We start from the raw sequence: 10,040 nt of genomic DNA on the forward strand, positions 1-10,040 counted from the left end.
TCAACCGCAGAGTGTACAGTTGCACATCTTCTGCGACGCCAGTCAGCGAGCGTACGGGGCATGCGCCTACCTGCGTCTACAGGACTCCAAAGGCAGCGTTCACACGGAACTCATCTACGCGAAAGCGAGAGTTTCACCCCTAAAAGGTATGACTCTTCCCCGACTTGAACTGATGGGTGCACTGATAGGTGATAGAATAGCCAAGTTTCTGGAAGACTGCCTAATGATGTATGCTGGCCGACTGAAAATGATTTACTGGACCGACTCCAGCATAACCCTTCATTGGTTGAAAGGAAACCCTTTGCAGTGGAACCAGTTTTTGCGAAACAGAGTGACCGAGGTTCAAACCTGCACAGAGAAAGACCAATGGAGGCATTGCCCCGGTTCACAGAACCCCGCTTATCGTGTGACACGTGGAGTGACTCTACAGTCTTCAAGGAGACCGACTGTGGTGGTTTGGACCATCATGGCTTTCAGAGACAGAGGAGTCCTGGCCAGCTCTGAATGAGAGTTACGTCCCAACGCCTGAGGAAAGTTCGGAAGAAAGGAAAGAAGTAAAGGTGTTGCAAGTAAGGGCATTTATGCCGATCTTGGACCTGGCTCACCACAGTAGTTTTTTTCCGAGTTTTACGGATAACTGCCTGGGTGTTCAGATTCATAAGTGCTTGCCGGAATCCGTCGGGCATAGTTTATTCTTGTCTAGCAACGGAAGAGGTAGAAAGGGCCGAGGCATACTGGTTGAAAGTCGTTCAGGAAGAAGCATACACGGATGACATATCCCGTCTTGGCCAAGGGCTCTCATTGAAATCTCAATCAAGTTCACAGAAGTTACAGCCCATTTTGGATCCTGAGGGACTGCTACGAGTGGGAGGGCGGCTGCACTTCTCTGACGAGAATGAACAGGTGAAGCATCCACTGCTCCTCCCTCCCAGCCATCCGTTCACGGAGCTCGTTATTCGAGACGCTCATTTACGAACATTACACGGCGGCTCTAGAGACACCCTCACAGAAGTGAGAGAGAGGTTTTGGATCCCACGAGGATTTCAACAAGTAAAAAGGGTTGTAAACAAATGCAACATGTGCCTCAAAGGTCGCGCGAAGCCTGGAGAAGCTCCCACAGCGCCCTTACCAACAGAAAGAGTTTGCCGTTCTGAACCGTTTCAAGTGGTTGGCATAGACTTCGCCGGGCCGCTCTTCACTAAGGAGAAGGACACGGTCTCCAAATCCTACATTGCCCTCTTCACTTGCGCAGTTACGAGAGCAGTTCACCTGGAGCTTGTCTCGAACCTATCATCCGAAATGTTTCTGCTGGCTTTCCGACGATTTACCGCCCGACGAGGACTGCCATCAGTGATATACACTGACAACGCCAAAACCTTTCAGAGCGCCTCTAAAGAATTTGCAGCATTAAGAGACTCCTTGTTTGACGGAAATTTGCACGACCACTGTTCCAAGACACGCATCAAATGGAAATTCATCGTGGAAAGAGCAGCATGGTGGGGTGGATTCTGGGAAAGGATGGTGAGGACTGCGAAAGCTTGCCTCCGTAAAATCCTACACCAGGCAAGACTCACGTTCGAACAGCTTACAACAGTATTGCAGGAGGTGGAAAGCATTGTTAACTCCCGCCCCCTAACCTACATTTCTTCGTCGCCAGAAGACCCCGAAATTCTTACTCCGGCGCATTTTTTGACAGGGAAGAGACTTACGTCGCTACCTTCTCCGTGTCATGATGTCAGTTCGTCAGCGCAGGCTGTGACACGAAGGTGGAGGCACCGCAAACGATTGCTGGAGCAGTTTTGGAGGCGATGGCGGAATGAATATCTTTTGACGCTAAGGTCGGCGCGCACTTGCGGCAAACAACAGGCTCGACAGACCTCTGTAGGGGACTTAGTTCTCCTCCGCGAGGATAAGGCGCCGCGACACATGTGGAAGACGGGGAGGATCGTCGAAGTGATCCACGGAAGAGATAACCAAGTCCGAGCGTGTGTTGTGAAGCAGCCCAATGGATCCGCATTGCGAAGGCCGGTACAGCTTCTCTACCCCCTCGAGTTGTGTGTGTAGTGCTGCCACTGTTGGGGCCAGGAGGTTGTTGTGTATTCTGTCTTTTTTGGGGAAAGGGAGAGTGCGTCTTCCACGAACGGCATCGTTTACTACTGCCTGTGTTTCTCGTCGCCCGCGTGCCCTCCTTTGAGTTTTGTGTGTGTGTGTTTCCTTCGCACGTGTGCGCGACGGGGTGCCATTGGGGACCGGAGCAGTGCGGGACACTCCCAGTTTTTGGAGCGCCGGTGTCTGGCCCGGGATCGGGTTTCGACGACGGCGCCCGGGAGGCGAGTTGGGCAGCGGAACGGCCGGATGCAGCTGAAAGCGGCCGGGCCCCTCGGACTCTCGGCAAGACAGTGGCTTCTTAGACGGCAAGGAAGAGAGACGTTTGTGCCGGGTGTTCCGTCTGACCACTCTTTGTGTATCCGTAAAGTTAATAGAGTTTTCCTTGTCTGTTTGTTAAAGAATACGCCTCCGAGTCGTCACTGTTTCCTGAATTATTCACCGTCGCACGATTCGATCGCTCTCCCACACGAAGTTTTTCTCAAAGACAACAGCATCAAAGCCATCATCAAGGGTAAGAGCAACTGCTGGCGCACATCTCTCACATCAGATGTCTCATCCCCCCGTAATCTTTTCATAAAGTCATGCACAGCGTACACTTCATACCTTCCCACGTAGGTTTTCTAAAAAAGCAGTTTTACAGATGCGAGCTAGGAAAATATGAAGATAAGCCTTAATGAGAGAGATATCTTTAGTGCGCGGAAGGGCGGAGAGGTGCCGGAGTAACGGACTCTGGCCTGCTGCGCCACCATGGGGAAGAGGGGAAGCGGAAAAGAAAGAAATAGGGAGGAGGTGAAGATATGAGGTGACGTAGTTCGCTGTACACATGGTGCGACCTCCTGTAGTGACAGTGGCCGCCAAGTCACATCATGTGGCCGCCACATAGAGGTTCAACCGCATGTAGGATTACAGTGGCCGCCATGACTACTGGCGTCTCTACTCAGGCAACAGATCGTCTGCTGTTAAATCTTCTGGCCGACGCTGACGAGCCCCAGGAGAATGCGGCGGTAGAGAAGGCCACGCCGCTGGGTACTATTTGTTGGGTGCCATTCGTTACTGATGGCAAGATGCACTCGACTGGTTCAGCACTCGGTCTTCCACACGTGTAGCTTGTATATCCGTATATCCGTTGAAGTGAAAACTTTAAGCCGCCACGCCACAGATGCCACCTGAGTGCTTGCCAGACACGTCCTCGGTGGAGGCGCAGGCGATGGCTTCTGCACAGCACAGTCAAGGAGCCGTTCCTTAGCAGGTGTCGCTTGAACGTTTACAGTGGCCTACTTGTGCTGCTTACGTGGGCGTGCTCTGCGGCGACGGACTGCCTCAGCCGCCTGCTTTTGCGTGTAGAGTTTTTCAAGTCTTACGTTTGGGGTGCTTCCTGGTGGCCGCCTCATGTGGTCCATCCCAGTTCGCGTACTTCGGCGCCTCTACTGTGCACGCATGCAGGTCCAATATGAGTGTCGTCCTAAAGCAGGTATGTTGTTCTGCAGCAAGCTCTGACATGGCCAAGCTCCTGGCATTCGTCGCACTGCAATAGCCGAGGCACATATGGGCTGTATATGTATGTACTTACATAAGGACATAGTGGCTGACAAGGACTACCTTTACATGCGGAGGCAATATTTCCTATTCAAACACGACCTTCGCACACCTCGACTGTCCAAAGCGATGAACGCCAGTTATACGCCCACTGGATTGCAGAAGCTTCAGTAAACCGCCGCTTTAAATGTCTTTGTCGACGTGGCAAATAACACCTAGCGTTGTGCATCCGTCGGAGAAAAATGAGCGCACTCGAATACTGCCGAAACTCGACACGGCCTCCAGGGTGCCCAAGGTTGCCAGGTTGGACATATCAACAGAGAGTATATTCCTCCTGGCGTTGATGCGGACCTATTTGTCTTGCCCGGCTAGAAAGAGCTGCTCAAGAGATGCTGTAAGAGTTTGCCGGTTAAGCGAATGAAAATATCCTTCGTGGGTGTGTGTAGGAAAGTGCTTGCCCACTGCAGCTGGTCGTGCTGGGGCGCTCTGCGACTTCAGGCCCACGCGCCCTAGAAATCCTGCGGAGCTTCCATTTTTAGGCGTCGGCTCACGACCTCGGTGTCTCCACCATCGTACTCCATGTCTTCTGAGCCGGAGAAGGTAGACGCCTCCGGGAGCCAACAGATGAGATATTCTTTTGGTCGCAGGCTCCAGGACTGCTGCTCATTGCAGAGAGCCAAGGCGAAGAATCATCCGCCATCGTTTAGGACGGTCAACCCGTCGCATAGAAGTTAGCAGTAGAAATTTTGCAAGGAAATGAGAGGAGGGTAGCTGGCGTATATGTCTGCGACTGCAACCACCGTAGTCGCTTCAGGTTGTTGCGGCGCGTGTCCTGCTCACTGCTTCACGCTCGCGCACTGTCCCGTTTTTTTTTTCAATTTGCACCATGGAATCTGTTCTAGTTCTACTCCTTTGTAGTTGGTGCACTTGTAAGTACTGCTAGTACTGACTACAACTGGTTAAGATTTCGTATTTTAAGAGCTACCACTCATAGCCTCTTCTTCATCTTCTTCCTCACCGGATTCACAAACTGACCTCGATGAAATGTATGGGCTAGCTTCTACGTGAGCTCCCGTGTGGCGGAGAAGAGCAGAGGAAAGGCGCGGCAATCACTCGCCAAACGTAAGCGTGAATCGCCATTGGTGGGAATGCATTTCTCCACCAGTTGCCCTTAACCCTTCGCACATTTCTCCAATTTTCTTTTAAAGCCCCAGGTCTCGTTGTGCCACCCCTAAACTATCAAACCCGCAAGCAACAATTCCTCATGCAACTCTTAGCACTACGAATATCCTGTAGAAAGACGATTCCGATAGACATATATTACCGAAAATAAGATGCGCACTGAAGCTGCCCAAATCATCATCATCAGCGTGACTACGTCCACTGTGGGGCAAAGGCCTCTCCCATATGCCTCCTATTAACCCCGTCCTTGGTCAGCTGCGGCTACCGCATCCCCGCAAAGTTAATCTATTCCGCCCACCTAACTTCCTGCCGCCCCCTGCTACTCTTGCCTTCACTTGGAATCCACTCCTTTACCCTTAAGAACCGGCGATTATCTTGCCGACGCATCACATGCACTGCCCAAGCCCTTTTCTTCCTCTTAATTTCGACTAGGGTGTCATTAACCAGCGTTTATTCGCTCACCCACTCTGCCCGGGTGCTTCCAATCTCTTAATGTTACACCTATCATTTTCATTTCCAAAGCTCCCTGCGTTGTCCTTAGCTTAAGCTAAACCCTTGTCGTTTGCCTCCACGTTTCTGCCCCATATTTGAGTGCCGGTAAGATACAGCTGTTACATATTTTTCCCTCGGGGATATTGAAAAACTGCCATTCATGATCTGGGAGAACCTGCCATATGAGCTCCACTCCATTCTTATCCTTCTAGTTCTTTCCCTCTCATGATCCGGATCAGCTGTCACTAGCTGCCCTAAGTAGACGCATTCCCTTACCACTTCCAGAACCTCGCTGCCAATTGTGAACTGCTATTCCATTGCAAAACTGTTGAACATTGCTTTGGTTTTCTGCATAGTAATCTTTAGAGCCGCCATTCTGTTCTGCCTGTCTAACTCATTGATCATGCTTTTCAGTTCATCTCCTGAGTGAATTAGCAAGGCAATGTCATCAGCAAATCGCAAATTACTTAGGTATTATCCATAATTAATTGTTATCCCGAAGTGTTCCCCATCCAGGCCTCGGAACACCTCCTGTAAACAGGTGGCGAATAGCAATGGCGAGATAGCGCCTCCCTGCCTTACCCCCTTCCTTATTGTATTTTAATTGCTGACTTTATCAAGGACTATGGTAGCTATGCAGTCGTAATAGATACCTCCATGTATTTTCATCTAAGCCATTTCTACACTCTGATTCCGCAGTGTTTGCATTCCTATTGAGGTTTCCACTGGTTGAAATGTTTTCTCGTAATGAATGAAGGCTGTATATAGGGGTTGGTTATATTTTTGCGCGCATTTTTTATCACCCGACTGACAGTGTGAATAGGTCTATTGCAGAGTATTCTTTACGAAAGCCTGCCCGATCATTTGGTAGACTGAATTCTGAGGTTGGCCCGAGTCTATTAGCGATTACCTTAGCATATACCTCGTAGGCGACGGACAGTAAGCTGATCGGTCTGTAATTTTTCAAGTCCTTGGCGTCTCCTTTCTTATGAATGAAGATAATGTTAGCATTCGTCGAAGCTTCTCGTGCATTCGAGGTCATAAGGCATTGTGTATACAGGGTGTCTAGTTTTTCTAGCATGGGGGGACTCCGCCCCGCGGCTTCCCCTTTGGTCTGCTTTTCTGCGATGCACACTGCAATAATCTTGCCTTGTTATTTACCTTAACTAACAAGGAAGTGGTGGGGAGAACGTTCTCCCGCATTATAGAGACCATGGAATGTTTGCAATACCCAGATGCAGAACAAACTACGGTTGTGCGATGTTAAAATATATTCATCCGAAATGTTTGAACACCACTCTCTATAGCAATTTAACAAAAATGACTTCTTCTGCACTTAGGGAACTGTTCATTGACTAGGTTGTATTTTGTTACTCTGTTGAATGTTTTTACCTGTAATTTCTCCTTTTTTTTCTTCTTTCTCTAACAATGTCTAACAATGTATACTGACTCTCATGTGTAACTGTGTCTGCTAATGTTGCCAACTTCTACGGGTGACGAAGCTTGTCAAGCGGTCATTGCCCGCTTTTTTTTCGTCACCCACAGTTTTTGTAAGACAAAAGCTGAAATAAATTTGACTTGACTTGACTTTGACTTGATCTCGTCCCATCCGGCTTTGGAGTTCCCCTTGCCATAGTGTGGGCGAACATTCGCTCGTAATCTTGCTGGTGAGTCGGACGACCTCGATTCGTTAGCGTATTTTTTTTTTGCTAGCTGGCGTTATTGTCGTTATATACAACGACAACTCAAACAGGCGTTTATAGCTATAGCTATAAACGTGTGTTTGTGTCAGCCAGAGTGTCGTTCCTTTGTTCCCTCAGAGTAAGACCCGCCGTGATCGGCGTGCGCTCGGTAGCGCGCGCAATCACGGGGTGGGGTCCGGGCGGTTTTGAACTGTGTCAGCCAAATGGGGGAAACCGCATTTATCTCCAAGTTAAAACCCCACAAGCATGATCTTCTCTCCGTACTTCAACAGATCTGCCGTTACCTGACCCTCACCAGCTGCTTTCCCCATTTGTATTGCTCATATGGCTTTGTTCACTTCCTCTTTCGTTACTATACCCAAATAAAAAAAACGGCTACATGCGGTGAATGGCCACTATATTCTAGCGCACTAAAAACCCTCCGGAAGGTGAAATGCATTTTTCAATTCATTCGCAGAAAAATCCAGGGTAAGTGTGGGTCTTGAAATTCAATTTCTCGCTATGGGGCGAGCATCCACTGCTTTACCATTTCATAAGGTATTTTGGTTGGTTGGTGAAACGTCTTTATAGTCGTAGAAACAAACGCGTATTACCGTGATAGCTTCGGCAAGAAAGGGATGGGCTAAACGGGATAAGTAGGATGGATAGGCACTCGGCTGCTAACATTAGATGAAGTTGAAAGCAAAATAAGCAATCAAAAAGTAGCTTAGTTGCGGACAGTAGACTTTTGTAAACCTTGAGGGCAGAGCCGATCCTCAAGCGTGCAGGACCGATATAGTGAGGATGGTGGGCCTAAGCCAATCACCCTTGAGCGATCGTAATTGGGTCGGCCCTAGATGATGTGGTCCCTCGGTGGTAGCAGTGCTGCAGTATGGGCAGATATTATCTTCCTGAAAGCGATGCCGCCGACATTTCGGGACAGCAGCGTGTCTGTCTAGGTAGTGGATTGCAACGTTTTTGTGGACCTCGAAGGTGGTGGAGTATAGAGCCTGTCCATGCTCTTGGGCTTAGTACGTGCTTCGTCGACATCCACAGCGTTTCGATGTTCTGGCAGCGTTCATGTGGAGTGTGCAGCTCGGATGTCGCTGTTTCCCGTGCCGCCATGTGCGCTGCTGCGTTACCAACGACCCCGGAAATCCACGAGATCCCAGCTGGTATATGGAGCTCCCCTATACAGGTCACATTGTGGACAGTCTAATAGAGTAAGCGGAGCCTCCAGTGGAAGCAGGACCTGCTTCCCTGCTTTCATTGTACCGGAACATTTCGGTGCTGCCTGTAACGCTGTTGCCCATGTATGTGAATGAGGGCCTCCGAATTGCCGCCCTTCCAATGGTGAGATGGGAGGCTACGAGCAGTGCCCCATTCAGTGAGGGCTGCATCTGTATACATGCATGTGGAATCGTGAAGTGGCGCTTCATGGCCTGAATGTTGTGTCTTCGTGTACAGCTGCAAAGAGAGTCACTCGATCGCTCTGGGCGGTAATCTAGCCACACAGACATAATGCAGAGTGAAGGCAAGACGGAGGGCACAGCCTCTCCCACTACTGCATCGCAGGAGGTCTAATCGCACAAGAAGAGTCTTCGCATATAGTATGTGAGCGAGCTGCTATCACAAGGCGGCGCTTCAGAGGGAAGTGCTAGCAGCGTTGCTGCATCTTTGACGCTGGCTCGGCAAAAGCAGTCTTATTCTGGTTGAGTCATGGACTGCATTTAGAGGTTCATTTCATCGAAAATGTCGAAAATGCTCAAGTGCGTGTAGCGCAGGAAACCAGTGACCCTACCTGACTGCTTCTCTCTATTCAGGGTTTCAAATCGAGATCGCCGGGGGAAGCTAAGTGAATTGTAGGGACATGAATACATTAATCGAAATACAAGGCACCTGCGGACAAGCTGCCTGAGATTGTCCTCCTGCTACTACCAAATAAGTCCAGCGAAGTAGCGTAGCATGCGAAAAATCCTCTTCCGTGAGCTAATATGTTTATGATTTATTGGTGGTTAACGTCTCAAAGCAACTCAGACTGTGAGGGACGATGTAGTGAAGGGCTCCGGAAATTTCGACCACCTGGGGTTCTTTAACACGCACTGACATCGCACAGTACACTGGCCTCTAGAATTTCTCCTCCATCGAAATTCGACCACCGCGGCCGAGATCGAGCCCGCGTCTTTCGGGTCAGCAGCCGAGCGTCATAACCACTGAGGCACCGCGGCGGCTTTCCGTGAGCTAATAGCTGCTGTCAGTCAGCAGTTGTTAGATCCGAGCGCTAATAACTGCGGACTAACAGCGTTTTGCACCGCCGCCTTGGTCAGTAACGTAGTCGAAAATGCGAAATTGTATTTCACGTTGTAATGCTTAAGTCCGCCTACCGGATTCGAGAAAACATGTAGCATATTAGTGAACACCCGCGAGTGCGCGTGTTTGTGTACACGGGAGAGCAGCCTGTCACGGTGGGCAGGTGGCATAGTTGAGAGAGGGAAATATTCCTCTCCACTTGTAGGGGAGAGGAAGGAAAGGCCAGAAGGTGGCTTCCACGGAACCCTCGACCCTCCCCCTCCCCCCCTCCCTAAAAAATGAAGTGCTACAATATCACTTAGTGTCCTCCTTGCCTAACGGCACCGTTCTGCAAGTTCTCATAAACGGCAAATCTGATCACGCAGCTGTATGGCCGAAAAATATATCGTTCCGACCAATAGGCAATGTCCGCCCATAAACTGTGCAGCTACAGAAATCGCTACATAGTGCGCAAAGGCTTCCAATGCGAACGAATTCTAAACGCGTAATGCAACTAAGCGGCCCTTAAATTCTTCATAGAAATTACTCGCAGAAGCTTAGCTAGTAACAGGAGCAGAAAGAGCGCATCAACGCATGAGAAGAAGCGCGGCCGTGCGAGCTGCGCGCGCCGTCGGCGTGGACCAGGAGCGAAGTGGTCCGGCTGCCGGCACTAACGACGCCTAGCGGGTGTAGCAGGAACCACTCGCGCGCAGAGCGCTTTCACGGGAGGCGGACGAAGGGGAACGCTAT

The sequence above is a fragment of the Amblyomma americanum genome, chromosome 7 (assembly GCF_052857255.1).
Source record: "Amblyomma americanum isolate KBUSLIRL-KWMA chromosome 7, ASM5285725v1, whole genome shotgun sequence".
NCBI lineage: Eukaryota > Metazoa > Arthropoda > Arachnida > Ixodida > Ixodidae > Amblyomma > Amblyomma americanum.